This window comes from Euleptes europaea, chromosome 3 (genome assembly GCF_029931775.1).
Source record: "Euleptes europaea isolate rEulEur1 chromosome 3, rEulEur1.hap1, whole genome shotgun sequence".
Lineage (NCBI taxonomy): Eukaryota > Metazoa > Chordata > Lepidosauria > Squamata > Sphaerodactylidae > Euleptes > Euleptes europaea.
In genome coordinates this window covers 43691874-43715028 of record NC_079314.1, presented here as the reverse complement: position 1 = coordinate 43715028, position 23155 = coordinate 43691874, and positions in this window count along the sequence as shown.

The following is a 23155-nucleotide window of genomic DNA, read 5'->3' as shown; positions in this document are numbered from 1 at the left end:
CCACCTGAGAATGAAACTTCTTGCGAAGCCAGTGAATGCTGGAATTGTTCTCTATCACCAACGATTGAATTTTTAATTTCAGTACTTGGCGGAAACTGCTTTTTAGGTATGAGCGTGAGTTTAGACATTCTTCCTCACACTTTCTTCCTCACATTGACCGAGACAATGCAATGCACACAACTGTTCCACTTGAACTAAGTTGAACCACACCATTAGTTGCATGATTACTTTCCTGACCTTCCTTAATTTATGAGCTCAAAGGTCAAGCAAGCAGAAGACTAAAATTGACACAAATTTAGGAAGCAACAAGATGGGTGAAAGGTTAAAGGTCAGGTCAAAAGGTCAAATGGAGATGACAGCAATAGTCTTCATGACAAATAATCCACACATCAGTCTCGGTAACAATGCCTCTTTTCCTTGCGTAGCAACTTGCCCTTGACATAAATAAATGTTACTTCACTCAGGAAAATATATTGATATTCCTTTTTATTACAATAAAAATGTTCCTTAAAATGTTCTTATAGTTGTTAGATTTGGGTTGGGGCATGGAAAGTTCAGATGAGCCCCATGCTGACAATGTTTGGCAACAGTCAAAAATATATGATTGAAGCCTAGTTCTTTTTTAAAAAAATGTGAACTGAGCATTCAAGTCCCTTAGATGGTGAATATCTCAGCCAGAGATTTATATTATGTGCCCCAAACAGAAAGACAATCTATTCTACAAAACCTTTTAAAATCTTGATTACATCACATGTGGGGGCACAATTTGGTGACAGAGAAGAGACTCAGAGCATGGTCCCAATTGTTGTAACTAGTTAAAAGGGCCCTCTGTAGAAGGAATGTATACCCAATGCACTAATCTTTCTACTTCTTAAAAAAGACAGTTTGGCCCATAGTTCTTATGAGATAATAGTTACAGAAGATGCACTCAAACTACAAAGTATGTGTGTGTGTTGTTGTTTTTTAATTTTTTTAATGCTTTGTTGAATCTTAGCTGGGCAGGTGTGTTCAAATCTCTGTCTCCTCCACTACTTGACATTGCAAAATTATCTTATACGACTCTCTCAATAACTAACAACAGAGTTGTTGAGAATAAAATGGAGAAGAATGATGTAAGCTGCTTTGGGTCCCCTCTGGGGAGAAAGGAGGAGTATAAATTAAAGAAATGCATTATTTTGTCTATCCAGTACAGTTTTATTCCACCCTTTTCCAAAGAAGCTCAGGGTGGCATACACCATTCTCTCTTCCCAAATGTACCCCCTCAACATTTAGGTTAGGGTATTTAGGTTAGGGTTGCCAACTCCGGGTTGGGAAATTCCTGGAGAATTTAAGGCAGAGCCTGCAGAGGTTGGAGTCTATGGTTGCCAGGTTGCTGGAACCGGTGGGCAATTACCCACCAATCCAGCAGCCTGCTTAGAGTGGCGGCCCTGCATGCGACCCCCCGCCCTCAAAAATTTCCTGCCGGTGAAGACCGGGCAGCCCTATCAGAGTCTGCAGAGTGGGAGGAGCTCAGCAGGGAAGTGATACCTTCCAAAGCTGCCATTTTGTCCAGGCCAAATGATTTCTGTAATCTGGAGACCAGTCGTAATTCTGGGAGAACTCCAGGAGGTTGGCAAGCCTAGTTTAGGTTACAAAAAGAGTAACTGATTATAGATGTATGAAAGGTGGGGAACAGCTCAGATCTTACAGATTCTAGTCCAAGGCTTTAACCAGTACAGCACACTGGCCATCTTCTTACACTCCCCCCTTCACACTTACAGCCTACATACTCTTCCCCACAAAGAGCCACTTGATTTATGAAATTTTGAGATACTGGTGAAAAAGGGCTACATAGCTTGGATCTAAATGTTAGAAGTATAAAAATATAATGATAGATGCTGACAAGAATGGGGAATGTAGAAAACAACTGCATATTGCCCCCTCTACTTAATATGCAAATAGTTTGCTGGTGTTCCATGTAGTTTTTCTGCATATTTGATTTGTCCCCTCTTGCTTAAGTTTATTTCGATTCCACAACTCTGCACATTTCTAAATGCACCTCAAAAAATTCCTATGCTGGGAAGCATTGGAGCCAGCTCCAATTCTTTCTAATGGGGGGGGGATGGGGGTGACCCAGACCCCATAACTCCGGACCCCCTGACCCAATCTTTACCAAACTTGGGGTTCTTGCAAGGAGAATCCCTTCAAGCTACCCTGAAAATTTGGGACCTCTACCTAAAAAATGCTTTCTCCCAGAGTGGCTTTAAATGGCCGAATTTAAACCCGAATTCCTACCTATACCGGTACAGGGGAATTCGGGATTTGGGATTTCCCGGGGGGGGGGGGCGGCCATTTAAACCCGAATCCGAATTATACCGAATTTTTTTTCAACAGCCCTACCTGGATAAAATGGCATAGTACCCTGTTAAGTTTCCTCCCCACCTCAACCCCCCCAGGCTCCCCTCCCAAAAAAAACTCCAGGAGTGTTCTAACACTGATCTGGCAACCCTAAAACACACCCAGAGAGGGAGAAGGAAATCAGGGCAATGAGATTCCCAGTGTTTTGTCTGTATTTGCAGAGCCTCTGTATTTGAAGAGCCTTGCTGTTCATTATGAAATAGCATTAAACTGTTACTAACCTGCACTTCGGAAATACAAAATGAACTCTTACAGATTTGCTGGCTACAGCTGCCTGCTTCACGGTCTTTGGAGGGCCGCTGGCTATGTTACACTACTAGAATTTGCAATACACCCCACCTATTTGAGTGGAAGTTGAAGGAAATAGCTGAGGAATTTGGAACGCTGACAGCAAAGGAAAAAGAAGTCTGCGTCTTTGCATCTGGCTGGCAAGAAGGAGCCTTGGAGGACCATAGACTGTTGCTCTGGGGGCACTACTTTGAAGACCAGCCCTGTCCCTTGGAGGCTAGAACTGACTTCACAAGAGCTGAGCGGCTCCACTGAAAGCAGCAGTCTCCTGCTCCTTCTCTTGCCAGCAACATCTGGTACTACAAAACACAGAATTAGCATTTAAGGGTTTTTTTATGGCATTTCTTTCTATTCCACCCTTCCTCCAAGGAGCTCAGGGCATATTTCCCCTTCCACATTTTAACTTCATAACTACCCTGTATGGCTGAGAAATTGTAAATCATTCAGATCACCCTGTGAGTTTCTTAGCTGAACGGATGTGTGAACCAAGGCTAGGATTGCCAGCTCCGGGTTGGGAAATACATGGAGGTTTTTGGGGTGGAGCCTGAGGAAGGCGGGTTTGGGGAGGGGAGGAGTTTCAATGCCATAGAGTCCAGTTGCCAAAGTAACCATTTTCTCCAGGGGAACTGATCTCTATCGGCTGGAGAGCAGTTGTAATAGCAGGAGATCTCCAGCTACTACCTGGAGGTTGGCAACCCTAAGCCAGACCTCCCTGGTCCAAATCCATTGGTCCTTTCTGAGCAGTGGCACCCCACTGTCATGACAGGATGTTATAGTCCCATGAATTTCTCTGTCCCCCAAAATGGCAGCCAAAAAGTGGAGCAGTGGTGAGGAAAATTCACATGGTAGGGATGTTACTCATAGGGTTGCCAGCCTTCAGGTAATGAACAAAAAATAGAAAAGTTAGCCTGCTGTAACAGGGGTTTGTAAACAAAAAACAGCAGTAAGGAAGAGAAATACCATATAGTAATACAATGTTGCTATATTGCTATATTAAGCATAGGTAATTCACAAGCACATGTGGTAAGTATATAGTCCATACAAAAACAAATACAAACAAAGTAGTCCAATATTGTTGAAACACTCTGTTGCTTCACAGGTTGCTTTAAAGGTAGAGTAGACAAAACAGTTCTTGTAGATATCTCACTTAATTGACATATGAGGAGCACAGGCAGCTTTCACAGTGCGTCTTGCAGCTTGCGTAAGAGATAAAAATTTGCTCCTGTTTAAGCTCCGTGGAGTATTGTAACTCATTGTTCACTTCAGTGGCGTTGATAAGAAAAAGACGATAGATACAGGGGGCCAGTTAATTACCCTGTTTCGACCACGGGGGCCTTCATCAGCAGCCAACTTGGGCTGTTATGCAACTAGCTCCTATGTTGGGCAGGTACTGAGGGCCAAACAGTTACTATGGAGGGCCAAAAAGCAGAGCATAGATGCCAAGGCCTGGCCATGATAGCCCTGGGTTTCAGAGGTTTACTGCCTCTGAATATGGAGGATCCCTTTACTCACCATGGCTAGTAGCTGTTGATGGACCAATCCGTAGGGTCGCCAACCTCCAGGTAGTAGCTGGAGATCTCCTGCTATTACAACTGATCTCCAGCCGATAGAGATCACTTCACCTAGAGAAAATGGCCGCTTTGGCAATTGAACTCTATGGCATTGAAGTCCTTCCCCTCCCAAACCCCGCCCTCCTCAGGCTCCACCCTAAAAATCTCCCACCGATAGCAAAGAGGGACCTGGCAACCCTAGTTACTCATCAGGGTTGCCTGGCAACTGGCCGGAGAGTGGGGACATGGAGGACACAATGACAGCTGTATTTCTACATCACTTCTGGGTAAAACTATGGAGTTTCTGGAGATTCCCAGAGTAGTCCCTGTAATTGACCTAGTGAGACAGCCAATACCATCGTTTTTTTACATTTTCCCCCCGCTGCCACTTGGAATGGCGGGCAACTACAGCTGTTAGTGGGAGGCCTCCGGACATAGCAAGAGGCCTGGCAGCCCTACGTCACATATTTTAGGATTCTGACTAATACTGAAGAAGCGAGAAGGGGGGAAAGGACAGGACTCCTGCTTTCAGCAGCCGTGCCTCTCCTCTGAAATCAAGGTACAGCATGAGTTTCTGAGCAACACCCACATGCAGCTGTCATATTTGTAAAATAAGCAGATGTGACGAACACACTAACTATCTGTTATCCCACCCTTACTCCAAGGAGCTCAAGACAGCATATGTGGCTCTCTCTCTTCCTATTAATGTGTTTAAAATGTTTATATTTATTAATTTATTTAAAACATTTTAATGCCATTTTTCTACCGGATCACACCCTGAAGAGTCAGTTGAGCTTTTGGCAAAGAAGCTCCTATTAGGAGAAGATTGGTGGGCTTTTGCTCGCCTCCACAAGGCAGTTGGCAAACCTACCTCAAAGTGTCTTGCAGGCCTTCCTAAATGTAGCCAATGATAGTGCCCTCCGCATAGGCTTGCCAGGTTCAGGTTGGGAAATACCTGGAGATTTTGTGGGTGGGGACTGGGGTGGGCAGGGTTTGAGGAGAGGAGGGTCCTCATTAGGGTCTAATGCCATAGAGTCTATCCTGAAGGGAAACTGATCTTGGTCACCTGGAGATAAACTGTAATAGCAGGAGATCTCCAGGTGCCACCTGGAGGTTGGCAACCCTACCTCCTGCACTCTGGTAGGCCTTTCCAGAGAAATGGAGCAGCTACAGAGAAAGCCCATGACCTAGTGGGTGCCATACAAACAATCCCAAATGAGGTGACCACAAGGAGAAGGCTGTCTGAAGAGCCTAACTGGCATGTAAAGGTAAAGGTCCCCTGTGCAAGCACCGGGTCATTCCTGACCCATGGGGTGACGTCACATCCCGACGTTTCCAAGGCAGACTTTGTTTGCGGGGTGGTTTGCCAGTGCCTTCCCCAGTCATCTTCCCTTTACCCCCAGCAAGCTGGGTACTCATTTTATTGACCTCAGAAGGAAGGATGGAAGGCTGAGTCAACCTCGAGCCGGCTACCTGAAACTGACTCCTGTCGGGATCGAACTCAGGTTGTGAGCAGAGCTTTTGACTGCAGTACTGCACCTTACCACTCTGCGCCATGGGGTTCCTGGCATGTAGGAGCATACAAAGAGATGTTTCATAGGGCTCCAGGCCATGAAGGGCTTTAAAGGTGACAACCAGCACTTGAAATTGGGCCCAGAAGCAAACAGGTAATCAGTGCCATTGATGCAGCACTGGGATTATATGTTCCAAGCAGCTGATCCCAGACAGGAGTCTTGCTGCCACATTTTGTGTCAACTGAAACTTTCAAACTGTCTTCAACGGCGGCCCCACATAGAGAGTGTACAGCAATCTAATCTGTAAGTTACAGTCCTGTGCATCAGCATAGCTGGGTTGTCTAAATAAGAGGCCAACTCACAAGCCATGTGTAATTGAGGATCCTGCCCCATTTTATCCTGGATCCAAACTCTAACTGCTATATTGTCGAAGGCTTTCACGGTCAGAGTTCATTGGTTCTTGTAGGTTATCCGGGCTGTGTAACCGTGGTCTTGGAATTTTCTTTCCTGACGTTTCGCCAGCAACTGTGGCAGGCATTTTCAGAGTAGTAACACTGAAGGACAGTGTCTCTCAGTGTCAAGGGTGTAGGAAGAGTAATATATAGTCAGAAAGGGGTTGGGTTTGAGCTGAGTATTGTCCTGCAAAAGTATTGTCCTGTAAGTATCAAGATAATGTGCTAATGAGGGTATGGTATGTTAATATGGAACCATTGTATCCTGAAGTGATCTGTTAATGTGTGTAATCCAAAACTAATCTGTATGGCTATTGTTGAATGTTGTCTTTGTCTGGAGGTTTTTCAGGGCAGGAAGCCAAGCCTTATTCATTCTTAAACTCTCCTCTTTTCTGTTAAAGTTGTGCTGATGTTTATGAAAAAGGAAATTGAGGGTAAACTCCCATTTCTTGATACCCTTGTCATCCGTAAATCAAACCTTCAGTTAGGTCACAAGGTCTACCGGAAACCAACTCACACAGATCGCTACTTACACAAAAACTCCAACCACCACCCCCGACAGAAAAGAGGAATAATCAAAACATTAATGGACCGTGCAAGACGGATCTGTGAACCACAGTTTCTCAAGGAAGAAACTAACCATCTAAATCACGCACTGCTAGCAAACGGCTACTCCAAGAATGAAATCAGAAGGGCCATTGAACCAAACAAAAATCAGAAAACTCAAGAAAAACAGTCTCCCATAGGAAAGGTATTCTTGCCATTTATTAAAGGAGTCACTGATAGGATGGAGAAACTTTTGAAAAAACATAACCTACAAACAGTGTTTAAACCCACCAAGAAAATACAACAAATGCTACGATCAGCAAAAGACAAAAGAGACCCCCTCACCTCTGCAGGAGTATATCGTACACCTTGCAGCTGTGGAGAAGTTTACATCGGGACCACAAAACGCAGCATACAAACAAGGATAAAAGAACATGAAAGATACTGCAGACTTGGCCAACCTGAGAAATCAGCAGTGACTGAACATGGGCTGACACAAACAGGACACAGGGTCTTATTCCAAGACACTGAAAGACTGGACAATTCTACCAACTATTTTGTCAGATTGCACAGAGAAGCCATTGAAATTCATAAACATCAGCACAACTTTAACAGAAAAGAGGAGAGTTTAAGAATGAATAAGGCTTGGCTTCCTGCCCTGAAAAACCTCCAGACAAAGACAACATTCAACAATAGCCATACAGATTAGTTTTGGATTACACACATTAACAGATCACTTCAGGATACAATGGTTCCATATTAACATACCATACCCTCATTAGCACATTATCTTGATACTTACAGGACAATACTTTTGCAGGACAATACTCAGCTCAAACCCAACCCCTTTCTGACTATATATTACTCTTCCTACACCCTTGACACTGAGAGACACTGTCCTTCAGTGTTACTACTCTGAAGATGCCTGCCACAGTTGCTGGCGAAACGTCAGGAAAGAAAATTCCAAGACCACGGTTACACAGCCCGGATAACCTACAAGAACCAATCTAACTGCTATACTCCACTGTCATTCTCATACTCTCTCCTCATTTAGTTGGAGTTGTGAACATGATCCTACAGATCAGGGCAGTGGGCAGCACAAAAGAACACATTCCTGCTGTAACTTCTCAGAAACGCTTTATGAAAGCTTCTCAGGAAGTCAAGCAGACAGGTTTACTCCACTGATAACGCTGTTAAAACCCTCCCCCCTTTTCTTTTCTTTTCTTTTTTTGTTACAGACATTTGGTCAGATGCATGAGGAGGACTAAAGGTGAGCTTAGCTGTTGATGAAACACTGGTCCCAGAGATCTTCCACTCAGTGTTAAAATTGGGGGTGGAGAATGATAAAGTTTACCTGGTTATCAGTATTATATGTTTTGGCAGGCTTTGAGGTGCTTGCCAAGCCATTCCATGATATTCTTGGCTCTGAGTGAGAGTTTCTCAGGTATTTGGCTAGACCGTTGAGCCCGTTGAAAAATGAGCAGAGGCTGGCTCCAGACTTTATAAATGAGAGACATGCACTGTTTGCAATCCATTTTGCAGAACCATTAAGGTCCCATTTCCACGCAGTTGCTACTCCATGGGAGCCACTTCTCCACATGGCTGGGAAATGTGAGAAAATGATTAAAGAGCCAGTGCGGTGTAGCGGTTAGAGTGTTGGAATAGGATCTGGGAGACCCACGTTGGACCCTTCACTCTGCCATGCACATTTGCTGGGCGACCTTGGGCTACTCACACATTCTCGGCTTAACCTACCTCATAGGGTGGTTGTGAGGATAAACTGGAAGGTAGGAGGAAAATGTAAGCCACTTTGGGTCCTCACTAGGGTATAATTGAAGAAAGTAAATAAATATACTCAATGACATTCAAAGAGTCTTTCCCACACAAGCCGTCCAGACAACAGTAGGGGAGGGACTGTGGCTCAGTTTGTAGAGTATCTGCTTGGCATGCAGAAGGTCCCAGGTTCAATCCCCGGCATCTCCAGTTAAAGGGACTAGGCAAGTAGGTGATGTGAAAGACCTCTGCCTGAGACCCTGGAGAGCCGCTGCCAGTCTGAGTAGACAATACTGACTTTGATGGACCAAGGGTCTGATTCAGTATAAGGCAGCTGCATGTGTCATGTGTGTTCATGTGTTCAGTACATGCATTGAAACAGACACACATAGTAAGGGAGCAGGTGTAAGCATTTCTCATCACAGGAATGAAGTCTGTGCAGATGCTCTTCCTGTGTTCATAGTCTCTTAGCCAGCAATTACACAGGGCCGGGGTGGTGCCAGGGCTCTCTTGCCTTCTCCCCATCTATGCACATGGTTTTCAACACATGTAGAAGCAAACAGTCAGCACACACCCCCTCTGGTAACAATTATGCATGCTGCCACAGAATCGTCCTGGCAATTCTTAGGGGACGGTACCAAAGAGGTGCTCCCATGTGCCTACTGCATAGAAAATGAATCTTACATTGGACTGATTGAATAAAACAAAATAAACCCATCAGCAGGTGTGGTCTAGAAGACAAGAGGACAACAGACATGCTTCTGTACTTCCCATTTCAGCCCAAATCCAGAATACAATAGCCTGGGCATAAGGAAGAAAGCTCTCCTTCTGTTGCCTCTCTATCCTACATCAAAAGAGCTGCTGGCTCAGGTTCTGCAGCCAGTTTAAAGAAAGATCCCCGATCTGAGCAGCCACCCAGACAAACATTGACAAGGGATCTGCTGAGAAAGCTCCTTTACAGTAGGTGTGTGCCCTTCAAAAACATTCACTTTCATTTTGTTTTGGGGGATTTTGGAAGGGTATGGTTTTCATTATCCTGAAATTTTTAGAGTGTTGATACCGTTCCAGAAATCAATTTCAGGGATATTTATCAGGTTCTGGAATATTGGCACCTTAAAAAAAATATAATTATAATTTTTAACGTCCCCACACAACGGACACACCCCTGAGGCAGCAGGCGCAGTGAAAAAGGAGGGAGAGAAAGAGAGCAGCATATATTTATAGAATTTTGAGAAGAGCAAATTTGTTCCACTGAGACCAAAAACTAGTTTATCAAGGAAAAGGCTAGTGTAATACCTTCTCCTTAATGGAGGGGAGTTCTTTTTATATAGTGAAGCATTCAGATCGATGACCAATCCTCCATCTGTACTTTGAAATACAGTGCTGACACCGCTTTACCACACAAGCAGATTTTGATCTCTGGTCAAGCACCCCCTAAGAACCTGCTTGGTGAGTGGCACATTGAGGAGAGTACCAACATACCACATGGGTTGTGCTCACTCCCAGACGTTGGCAGTACAGGAGGGGACTGCTTGTACCACCATCAACCCGGTCCATGCCAAGTCCCTGTGGCATTGACTGGGGAGGCAACATACCTTGAACCATCCCTGTAGGTTTTTACTCAGGAAGGCGAACAGAAATAATTTTGTAATACCACACCTGCCCTCTTTGCCTCAGGCTTCCCACATCCCCCAGTAACGCTCTGAACTGAGACAATCATTTCCATTGGTTTGTTGGAGTGTGGGAAGCGTGAGGCAAAAAAAGAGGTCAAGTGTCCAACAAACAACCAAGCATGATCATATGGGGGTCTGCCATGGCATTTCTAAACAACAGTTCACAAGTGGTAGCTCTCATGTCCAGTTGTGCAAAATGCCACAAACTCCAATAAGAAAGAATGCAGTTAGTCTGTGATGTGTCTATTTTTGCCCTCCACATCTCTTTCAGCTCCATTAGCTTGTTCCTTTCTCTGCTGACCTTTTCCTGTCATCAGATTCCACCAACTTAACACTTATATTGATCCCGGGACGGTGGCATTCTCTGAAGGTTTAGATTCATTGGGAGAGGAAGATGGACTCAAATAAATCCTGAGCCCCAGAAATGGGAAGGAAAAGGTGCAATGAAATATACTTCAGAGAGCTCCAAAAGAGGGGGAAGAGCTGCTGTTATTGCTAATAGTTTAGTGTATGAAACATGTAATTTTAAAATCCTGTGTAAAGGTGCAAATTACAGAATGACAAAGCAACCCACTGAGATGTTCAAGGGTCACCATCATTTCATTTGATACCTCTTTTGTTAGGAGCTCTTGTCCTTTCAGGAGTTTTTAGAGATGACGTTCTGTCTGAAGTTGCTGGAATAAATTCTTTATAATGCAAAGCAGCATTGCATCATTCAGACTGGGAGCCAAAATAGGCACCTTTGAAACTCCGCTTTCATGACCACAGAAGTGGCTTTACTTACCGTATATACCCATGTATAAGCCGACCTGCGTATAAACCGAGGTGCCTAATTTCTCCCCAAAAATGGGGAAAAATTAGGCACCCACGTATAAGCCGAGGGTCGGCTTATAACCCCTCCCCCCCGCGCAGGCTTACCTGACGGGCTCCCGGTGAAGGCGGTGGTGGCGGCGGTGGGCCCCCCGCAGGAGGCTTCCAGGGCGGGGGGAGCCAGGCGCGCCCGGCGGCGGCGGCCGCAGCAGGCTTCCCCCGCCCTTCCAGGGCGGGGGGAGCCCGGTGCGGCCGCCAGCGGCGGCCACGCGGCCTTGGAGCGGCCACAGGAGGCCCTCACAGGGCACTCCTGGCCAGGCGAAGCCGCATGGGCCCAGCAGCGGCGGCGATGGTAAGTTGCCTCCTCCCTCCTCCCCCTCCCTCCTCCCCCCTCCCCTACCGTATTGACCCGCGTATAAGCCGAGGCCGGCTTTTTCAGCCCTTTTTTTGGGCTGAAAAACTCGGCTTATATGCGAGTATATACGGTAGTTCTTAAAGTTCCAGTCGCCATTAATTATGCAGAGAAGCACATGGCAAAATGAAGTTTCACACTTTGACCATGTTGAGGAAATTGAAACACACACACACACACACACACACACACACACACACAGACTTCTGCTCTGTTAAAGCAGTCAGTGGTGTTTAAAAGGAAATTTGGCAGTATCTGGGGATGTTATTTCCTAGTCCCCTAAATTAAGCAGTTTCATCTACAGCAGTAGACAGTGCTACATAATTTGCATTCTTTCAGAGCATCTTTGACAGCTGAAACTATCATAATAAATCATCAAGCCATCCATTTTTCAGGGATGCAGGCAATGACTCAAAAATGTTGCGATGGCAGAGACCATTACAACTACTTGGGGAACAAAACAACTATGAAATGTTCAAACTTTAAATCAGCAATGGCACAAACGTTCATAAATACCTGCTTCGTGGGTCCAGCTCATAGTTCTTGGTTGTATAGTCAAGGAACAGTCACACCAGAAGGTTTTGCTCATCTTGGAATTTTCAATGAGATTTGGAACAACTAGGTCAGCATTCAGCAGGCCAGGTGCCCAAAGGATATTGCTTCATAAGTGCATGCCCAGAAGCCTTTTAATATCAACTTCTCGCTCTCAATTAAACACCAGTTGATTACTGTACTGGTGACTAGACTATCCAATCATGCAGCCTTGGGTTTGGTGACTATCTTTTTCTGTCTGAATTAATCTGATGTGGCTGTTTTCATCCATCTAGACAAAAAAAGCCTCTCTAGCTCTCAGATGCATTTGTTGGGAAGGAACAGGGGCAACTGAATCTGTTGTGGCTCATGCTGTGGAGTAAGAGCAGGACAGTTGAAACAAAATGACAATTACCAGAGGGCAACATGATAATGGACATGTGAATTCCACTTTCACCATGAATATAACAATGTTAGGAGCTGAGGACAGGTTATCATTTTTTCTCAAAAGAAGGAAGGAAGGAAGGAAGGAAGGAAGGAAGGAAGGAAGGAAGGAAGACTGGATAGTTTGACTGGAATTAAAACTTCATCCTCAATTGCGTGGGTATTTGAAACTAGGAAATGGACTGACTGGGTGGAAGTAGCTTTCCACAGCAGGAGCAGCTACCATGAAATTAGAGATTTCTTCATAGCCAATAGTTTTTGACCCAATAAACATCATCCCTAAACATCACCTGCAAATTCAAACACTTCATCTGGCCTATGGTTGCCAACCTCCAGGTGGGGGTCAGAGTTCTCCTGTAATTACAACCAATCTCTAGACTACAGACACCAGCTCCCCTGGAGAAAATGGCAGCTTCACAAGGCAAACTTCAGGTCTCAACTGTAGGTTGGTATACCATGGATTCTAGGTGAAATCCCTACCGAAATACCTCCCCCGCTTCCACAGGCACTGCCTGCAAATCTCCAGGAATTTCCCAGACTAGAGTTGGCTCTTTGCTGACAAAATCTCTCTCATCTGTCCTGACTTGGAGGCCAAGTTGAGGGCAGATCCAATATCTGAGATGTCAGAAGCTCCTGCTTAGGGCTGTCAATTCAGATCGTCCGAACCGAAAAAACAGCCGAATTTTCCGCAAATCGGGGGTTTTCAGTTCGGATGGAACCGAACTAAAAAAAGGTGGGAAAACGACGCCCTGAATTCAGCAAATTCGGGGCGATCGCTGAATAAATTTGGCAGGTTTGGCGTTCCCGAACCTGCCTTTTCCCGCCTTTAAAGACCCACTGCCCACTTTCCCGGGACTCCCGGGAAACCGGGCAGGGGGTCTTTAAACTCCCCACTTAGGCTCCCCACTGGGCAGGCGGCGCCCAGCACTTCAAAGACCCGGCCGAATTTCCCCCGAACTCTGGATCTCGCGCCGAAATTCACAGATCCGAAGCGGGGGAGTTCGGACTTCGGCATGTCCCAAATTAAAAATGGCCGAATTTTGCTGAAGCTGAACTTTATTGAATATTTTTTTCAACAGCCCTACTCCTGCTTGTCCTTTTATTATGGATAGTTTCAGACTGATCCTCCCTATGGAGGCTAACAGGGTCCTTGGAAGTGTGAGGGCTACCACATGCTCTGGATCCATCCCCATCATGGCTTTTAAAATATTGCTGGGAAAAGTTATTGGGGCCATTAGTAGAGTTGTGCATATCGATATACCCCAACCAAAAATAAACCCCGAAATTAGCTGTTTTGGCAATATTCAGGTTTTGAGTAGACCAAATACCAAAACATGGGAATCCTCCCGAAGCTGAATAGGTGATTCCCGGCTATTCACCTTTGCCCAGATGCACGGCTCTGAGCTTTCTCCCATTTTTCTGTCTTTTGACTGGTTTTGTTAAGGTCCCATTGTTGGAGTCCTTTTGAGGTAGGGGTCATATAATTAGAGCCAACTTGGTCTAACCAACCATCACCTTTCAGTGGGTTAATCCGGATCAAACATAAGGGTTATTTAAAAGATGGGGCTCACCCAGCCCCGTCCAACTAAAAAGAACCAGCTTCGACAGCTGCTCACACCACCAGGCTTCTGAAGGACACTTCCTCACTCGTGCGGATGAGCAGTCTCCTTCCGAACAGCCCCATGGTCGAGACTTCAGCTGGCTCTGATATAACCCCCTGAAAACCTGCTCTCAAACTGAATGTTGCCCCGAATAGAGGCTTCATTTCCCCACACCGTGACCATCTCTTGAAATCAGATTTTTTATGATTATAATAAAGGACTGTTCACAGGATTTCATTTGCCACCAAAAGAAATGTTTTCTGTGCCTTATTTTTCTTGCATTAAGCCTTTCCCCTCAGTTTTGAAGCTAATTTACCAGTATGGGTATTTGGCTTATTCTGGGTTTAAAAAGGTAAAGGTCCCCTGTGCAAGCACTGGGTCATTCCTGACCCATGGAGTGATGTCACATCCCGATGTTTCCTAGGCAGACTTTGTTTACGGGGTGGCTTGCCAGTGCCTTCACCAGTCATCTTCCCTTTACCCCCAGCAAGCCAGGTACTCATTTTACCAACCTCGGAAGGTTGGAAGGCTGAACTTGCTACCTGAAGCCAACTTGGGATCGAACTCAGGTCATGAGCAGAGCTTGGACTGTAGTACTGCAGCTTACCACTCTGCACCACGAGGCTCTTATTCTGGGTTTACCTACCCCCAAAATGGGCCCAATAAACCTGAACCTGAAATTTACCAAAAAAAATTTTTTGCACAACCCTAGCCGTTAGTGAAAATCATGAAATCCTCCCTGATTGAGGGGTCTCTCTATAAGCCTTTGAAGGAGGCAGTTATTAACCCCCTGCTCAAAAATCCTTCATTGGCTAGGGATGAGGTGGCCAATTACTAGCCAGTGTCCAGTTCGCCTTTTCTTGAGAAAGCATGTGATGGCAGAGCAGCTCCAGGGTTTCCTGAATGACATGTCTGCCTTTGACCCATTTCAATCTGACTTCAGGCCTGGGTTTGATACTGAGACAGCTTTAATTACACTCCTGGACGATCTCCATTTAAAGTTGGACAGGGGACAATCTTTCCTGTTGATACTATTAGATCTCTCATTGGCCTTTGATGCAGTTGACTACTTTGTTCTTATCCATCAGTTTGAACAACCCTTCAGTGGTTTCACTCTTTTCTGTCTGCCCATACACAAAGAGTCTCAACTGGGGGTGGGTAGAATTTGTTTTGTTGGGTGCCTCAAGGTTCTATTTTTTTCACTCATGCTCTTTAATATATAAAGTAACTAGGGTTGCCAGCTCCGGGTTGGGAAATACTTGGAGATTTTTGAGGTGGAGCCTGCGGAGGGCAGGGTTTGGGGAGGGTAGAGACTTCAATGCCATAGTGAACTGATCCAATGTCCAGGTGAACTGATCTCTATTGGCTGGCGATCAGTTGTAATAGCAAGAGATCTCCATCTAGTACCTGGAGGTTGGGAACCCTATCCATGGATGTATAACAAAATGAAAAAGTTTGTACCTGAAGGAAGGCAGGTGGGAGACCAAACTCCAAGGGGAAGTTCATGGGGTAGGGGTAAGGAACAACATAGCCAGTTCTTTTGCTGCAGCTGTATCATTTCTGTGTATCAATATATTTAGCTAACAAATCATTAAAACGATGCTAAGTGCACAAACTAATAAATGAATGCACTAGCCTGACATTAACGGAAATATCTGTCCACAGAATGGAAAATGAAAAACAACAACCAAGAGCCAACTCCAGGTAAGATTAAGCATTTTTAACTACATCCGATTTCAATTTTAACTATAGGCTTAATTCATCCTTTGAAATCATAAGGATATATAAATGCTTAACATTTGCTGGATCATGCCCCAAACATAAACCTTCTATAATAATAGTCCCACAGGGACTCTGCTCCAGACTGCCTAATAGCTGAGGCTGACTAGGCTTAAACAATAATTCACTTGGAAAAATGGGGGATTTAATTCACTCTTGAAGATCCACCGCTGAGCTATTCTCGTCAAATGTTATTAGGGAAATGCTTCAAAAAGAGGGATGTCTGTCCACCACTCATATCAAGTAGATACACAAAAGTGTAAGAACAACTGCCATTAATGACACTAGGAGCTGCAGAAGCAAATGCCCACCCGCAGCAGTTCTCTTCTGTTCTTCTAATTAACTGAAAGGGGGAAGGGAAGGGAGGCATGCATTTTTCTTCCTTGGGAAGGGAGACAATCATGTGTTGTGGACACATCAGTGAGATGTCCACCACAAACAGGAGGAAGGCTTGTCTTCTGCTGCATGAGCCAGCTGGAACTGGACTGGATGACAGTTCAGAGGGTCTTTGCTGGAAGTGCGGAATGAATATAGGTACATTTATGCATGTTTGGTGGAGTTGTAAAAAAATTAAGAGATTTTGGAGATTAGTTTTAAAGGAAACTAATAATTTGATTAACTCAAAAATAAAAAAAGATCCTGCCTTTTGTCTATTGGGTATTCCTAAAAAGAATTTAGATAAAGGTGATTGAGTCATATGCCAATATAGTTTTGCTGCAGCTAGAATTACAATTGCTAAGAACTGGAAGCAAATAAATAAACCTTCAATTAAAGATCGGAGAGAAAAGCTATGGATGTATATGCGGATGGCCAAACTTACAGATTCTTTATATGGTAAAGATATGGATGAATTAAAAAAAATATGGCTAAAGGCCGCTGCATATTGGGATAAATTGGCAAAAATGGACTTTACAGCTATAGTTAATGAATTATAGATTAATGTGTTTTTAATAAATGATTATAATAATAGATTTTTAAATACTGTCATAACACCACTCCGGGAGTCCAAGGGTGGAGGGCACAAAGGTGGGTGGTGGAGATTTGGGCACTATATACTTTATGAAGGATAACATATATTGTATTTGTACTGGATGTAATAGTGCTCTCTGTGTGATTTTGTGTTTTTTTTTTTTTTTGTATTGTATTATGATTTTATTTTTGTTTTTCTTTTTTTGTTTAAAGCCAAAATACCCCTTTATCGGTATGGATATTTGGATTATTCTGGGTAAACAGAAAAAAAGTGGGCCCAATAAAACCAACCTGAAATTTACCAAATTAGGTTTTTTGTTTTTTGAAGAACCCTAGCTTTAATTATTAGAGTGCCGGGCTGAAAGGCTCAGGTTTAAACCTACAGGATGTTGCTGGGTGACCATGGGCCAGTCACTAGCTTTCTCAGCTTAACCTGTCTCACAGGGTTGTTTTAAGAATAAAATAGGGAAGAGAAAACCATGAACACCGATTGGAATTCTTTGGAGGAAGGCTGGGATAAAAAATGTACTCAATAGAGTACATTTACTTTATTTATAGAACGCCTTTCTCATTTGGACTCAAGGCAGATTACACAGAGTGAGTCAATACAATTGACAGAAGGGACATTCAATAAATAATGCGATAAAATTAAGATTGTAGAACCAACCAAGACTAAAAACAGAACTGAAGCAAAACGTAAGTGAAAATATGTCACATTAAATGATGCAAAATTACATACTAGGATCCTAGTTTCACCAGGCTATTCACAGTAGTGTAGACCGCAGCCCCTAATAATTTCCCCAAGTAAGGTTGAGAATCATTTAGTACAGAACAACTCCATTGCCTGTGTAGAAAAACTCTCTTGAATAATTCAGTTTTGCATAGTTTGCAGAGAAAGCCAGGAGAGTGAGAGCTTTCCTGATCTCCTCAGGTAGACCATTCCACAAGGTGAGGGCCACAATGGAGAAGGTACACGTATGGGCCGTTGTTGTTTTACCCATTTGCAGGTTGGCACCTGTAGAAGACCCTGCAGCAATGAGTGATGTGTTGTGGGGGAGTTTGGGGGAGAGGCAGTCTTGCAGATATGAGGGTCCAAGGCCATGAAGGGCTTTGTATGCAATAGCTAATCCCTTAATGGTACCTGATTGGCAGTCAGTGAAGTGCCAGCAGGACGGGAGTAATGCGTGTGCTCCATCTAGCTTCCAATAATAGCAAAGCTGCAACATTCTGCACCAACTGGAGTTTCTAAATTGATTTTGAGAAGAGACCCTTTCAATAACTCCCCCCCCCAACTATGGCATACCCTCCTTCACTCCTTGCCTCTGGTGCCACTGCTACGAGTTTTTAGGAACAGGATCAAAACTTTTTTTTAAATGCAGCTGGTTTTTAATTGAGCTGTGTGTGGTTTGGTCATGCTTAGGATTTTAGTTGGTTGCTGTCTGTCGATTACTTATTGCTATTAGTGCCTCTGCTGGTTTAAAATCTGTTATTTTAGAAAATCTGGTGGAATTGTTTCATTTATTACTCGTTACAGTAATCATGTGGATTTCTTTACTTGTTTTTCTTTCTTTCTTGCCGTAAGCACCTTGGAGGGAAGACAGCATCTGGGTCTTAGAGAAATATACCATTTGAGGTGTCTCAAAGTAAAAAGCAATGGCACTGTGTCCATTCAAATAAAGTAGCTGGGAGGAGTAGACAGTGTTGTACAGTGGTTACAGTGGCAAACTAGGATCTAAGAGATCAGTGAAATACCCATTCTCCCATGAAATGCACTGGGCGACCTTGGGTCAGTCTCTCTCTCTCTCTCTCTCTCTCTCTCTCTCTGCTCCAACCATATCATTGTAGAGAGGATGAAGACACTGCCCTGAGACAAAAACTACTGATTCACGCCAGTGAATGTTGTACTGAGACAGGGCTGTGTGTGTATGGAATTCTGTGGAGTTTAGATTTTCAAACCTCTTGCTTGGGGTGGGGGCAATGAGATAAAGGGGTACTTGCTTCCCAACAACTGTTAAAGGAGTCTGCTCTAAGCCTGTCCACTTCATCTGCATTTATGTTCACCACCTGGCACATGAACATAAATCTGCATAAGATGTCTGCATTGCTGTCTGCCTGGAAATTCTCTTAGTTTGGAAAAAGGCCAGCAAATCAGGCACAATGAAAATCCTTTCTTATCAAATATAATTTTATTCAAGTTAATATAGCAGACTACATTATGTTCTTCTGGAGAGCTATTATCGGCATCCTCAGAGCTGTTCTTGGCTGAAAAGCTCCCTCTGCTGGTTTACAAAGGCAAGTCATTAGAACAGTACTTGTCTAGAAACAACGCAATCCCAGAGTTAATCAGGGATAGTCTCTGCCTGGTACCTGTCTCTGACACACCCTAACGCATATTTTGTGCCATTTTACAATAGATTCTGTAGCATGCTTGTTGTCATTCCCCGTAACTGTCCAACCAGCAAATGCTGATTAATCTGTTTAAGGTGATCCCAGGCCCAGTATGAAATTAAACGTTATATGAGCTGTCAGAATCCTTTAGGAGTAAAAAGAAGGTCTGAAGAGTGCAGCAAGAAAAAGAAAGAAAGAAAGAAAGAAAGAAAGAAAGAAAGAAAGAAAGAAAGAAAGAAAGAAAGAAAGAAAGAAAGAAAGAAAGAAAGAAAGAAAGAACTACCTTGTAGAGTTGTAGCATTAATGAAGACAGGTACGGTGAGTAAAGAAGCGCCTTGAACAGAGTGTAACAGTTTTAGGATACCTCAGGCTTCACTACAAATATGGTCAGCAGGGGAACATGCTATTTTTGGCAGTTGTGACCTCTCATGAGCCGAGCCTCAGATTTACTTTACGGCCATCTGAATTAAGGTGCTGGCGAACAGCTTTGCGGCTGCACAGCAGCTGGGGGTGGTGGCAGCAGAGTTCCATTTCCTTCTGTCTCACAAGCTTCTTTTGTATCCTTGCAGTGGGCGAAATTGTTTCTTCCTCAGGGTCATCGATGGTCAAGTCAGCTCATTAAGCAATGTGGGGAGGGTAGTACAGCTGCCACAGGACTGTGTGAAAATGTGCAGGTGTGAAATTACCTCAGTGATAACACGGTGATAACACCAAATGATAACATGTTGCTTTTTTTTTTTTTTTAATGGTGTTTATTTGTCATCTCTGGCAGGCTGTTTGGTCTGTTTACCATTTATTAACCAATTGGCTGCCAAGTGATGTCATTGTTGTGGGGGCAAGGAGGACTCACACTGGGCTGTATAATACGTTAATTTACAGAGAACCAGAGAACTTCTGTTTTTGCTGTAGTCTGTAATAAGCCCTTCTGTATGGCTTGCAGTAAAAATTTCTGAACACACAGCCAGGTAGCTATTACTCACCTCCTCAGATGAGGTAAGCTTGTTCTACTTGACTACATTCTCCCTATTCTGGACTTGGGAAAAAAAGATCAGCAGGAGTTTTTTTTTTTTTTGGGTGACAGGCTGCCAGTGGAGTAGGGTTGTCAGGTTCCTCTATGTCACCAGAGGGCGGTTTTTGGGCAGAGCCTGAGGAGGGCGGGGTTTGGGAGGGGAGGGCAGGGTTTGGGGAGAGTCCAATTGTCAAAGCGGCCATTTTATCCAGGTGAACTGATCTCTATCGGCTGGAGATCAGTTGTAATAGCAGGAGATCTCCAGCTAGTACCTGGAAGTTAAACCAAAAATGCACTGGTATTAATTAGACAAGCTGTATAAAGAAATAATACCAAGCTCTGAGAATTACGATATGAAACTTATATTTTAAAAGTGACCAAATGAAAATTGCTGTACAGCATACAAAGTGACAAAATGAAACTTATAACTATAAAATTATGTACAACATACAAAGCTTCAAAACACAGCTGTAAAAACGCTACAAGATTCTACAAAGCAGCGAGGTTTCAAGGTAAGTATCAATTCTATAATGATCAAAGTCTTTTTTTTTTTGTATGTCTCTCTTTGCAGGTTGAGCGAACGTACAGAAGGTCGGAACGCGGTCCGGATGTCCAAAGCATTTTCACCGCCCACTATGGCAGCTTCATCAGCCTTTCGTTCTCGCAAGAGTCAAAGCTCCTAAAAGAAGAAGAATTCTTTTTCAAATTTCCATCTTACATTGCGCCTGACAGCAGAACAGCCATACAGGCGCAATGTAAGATGGAAATTTGAAAAAGAATTCTCCCCCGAAGTGGGGGAGTTCAGACTTCGGCATTTCCTGAATAAAAACGGGCCAAATTTTGCCGAATCCGAATTTTACCGAATTTTTATTTTCAACAGCCCTACAGGAAAGTAAAATCTGCTGCAGCCTGGCCTCAGGGTCTTTCTGCAGCAGCGCCACCCCCCCTGGAGCAACCCACCTGAGCCTGTTATGAATACTCCCTCCTTTTTCGCTTTTAGGAGGTTCTACAAGACTGAAATCTTTAAGAAGGAATTTGAGGGTGAATCATGAGAATGAAGTGCTTGTTCAGTTTAATTTGGTTTGTTTTAGGATGTGGGTTTCCTTGTGGATTGGCAGTTTTCTGTATGTGAGTCATTCACAATCAATGATCCGTATTTGGTCCTACTTTGGTCATTGTATGACTTCACACCAACTGTGTATGAGTTTCATGTATTTATTGATTGTGAATGACTTGCCAATGATATAGGCCGTATGTTTTTAACTTTACTGTGCACCATATTAAAATTTATATATTTGCCATTTTAGTGTCTTTTAGCTCAACCTTTTTGGTTTGGATTCAACACTTTGGTTAAGTTTAATTTGTTTTTCTCCCCTTTTTGTTGTTGTTTCAGTTTTCTGTATACTACATTGGGTCCCATTCTGGGAGATAAGTGAGTTAGAAACATCTGAAATTCAATACCTTATTTAAGATATTTTATAGCCTGCTTTTCTCTCTATTGGGGAACCAAAGCGGCTTACAACATTGTTTTTCTCTCCTCCATTTCACCCCATCAACAACCCTGTGAGGTAGGTTAGGCTGAGAGAGAGCGACTGGCCTCAGGTCACCCAGCAAGCTTTCATGGCAGACCAGGGATTTGAACCTGGCTCTCCGAGATCCCAGTCCAACACTAGCCACTACATCATGCTGCCCCAAATTGGTCAATAAATTCATGGATCATGTCAGGTTCGAACTCCTAAATTCAAGATTTAACTCATGGAACTTTCCTTTCTGTATACCTAACCGGTCAAGTGAGAATGCAACAAATATATGGCAACCAGTTACTGGTATCATACAGCCAGTATTGGCTTTTGCCTCTCATCGAGGATACACCGGAACCAACGGGTTGAAATTAAATCAAAAGAGTTTCTGTCTTGCAATTAGGAAGAAATTTCTAACAGTTAGAGCAGTTCCTCAGAGGAACAGGCTTCCTCAGGGGGTGGTAATCTCTCCTTCCCTGGAAGTTTTTAAGCAGAGGCTAGATGGCCATCTGATAGCAATGCTGATTCTATGAACTTAGGCAGTTCATGAGAGGGAGGGCATCTTGGCCATCTTCTGGGCACTGGGGGTGTGTGGGGGAGGTAGTTGTGAATTTCCTGCATTGTGCAGGGGGTTGGACTAGATGACCCTGGTGATCCCTTCCAACTCTATGATTCTATACACAAGGTGGCAAAAGAAGGTTGCTTTGAATTTGCATCCTTTGGGCAGCTACAAAGGAAGACAGAGTCCTGGCTTTGCCCACTCTGCACCTTCCCCTGTCCCTTGTGCCCATTCTTTCTTCCCACGGAGGGCTCTGCCACCACAGCTGTGCAGGGTTGATACCACCCAAGTTCTATGACTCACAGCCAAAATTTAGGGAGAAAAGCAACAACAAGAAAACGTTCCTGTGTCATTATATAGTGGAAAACACAGAGTGAGAAGGTGCTAAAGGCGTAACGGAATTACAGCCTTTAATACCCAAACTTCACACATGCCAGCATGCTCATTAAGAATCTAACTCAAAAAGTCGATGCAAATTATCTTTCTGGGTCAACTCCCAAGTAACAAGCTGTTGAAGGGATCGGGGTACAGCAGTTCTCAAAATCGGCAACCAGCGCTGTTTTAATTTTCATTGTATGGGGAGAAAAGTAGAGTTGATGAGCCCCACTTTTACTAGGCGCACTGCAAGGAAAGAGAGGTTTGATTGAGCAGTTTTGAAGTTTTGTTTGTTTGTTTTTTTAAAAAGGAAATGCAGCTAGTGGTAAAGACAAAAGTGTTAACAAGTGAGCTTTTCACATAATGCCTTATTTCAATAGCTTTTTGTGTGCCTTAAAGGTATGGTAGAAAGTATAAGCAGAGTTGGTATAAATGACTATTGATGCTGAAGGATAAATGGGATCTATCAAGAAAACTGATCTCCCATTTACTAGGTAGGTCACCCACAGTTGAACCCATCAGTTACCCCCCCTTTAGTAAACAAAAACCTATAGATTGCTATTAG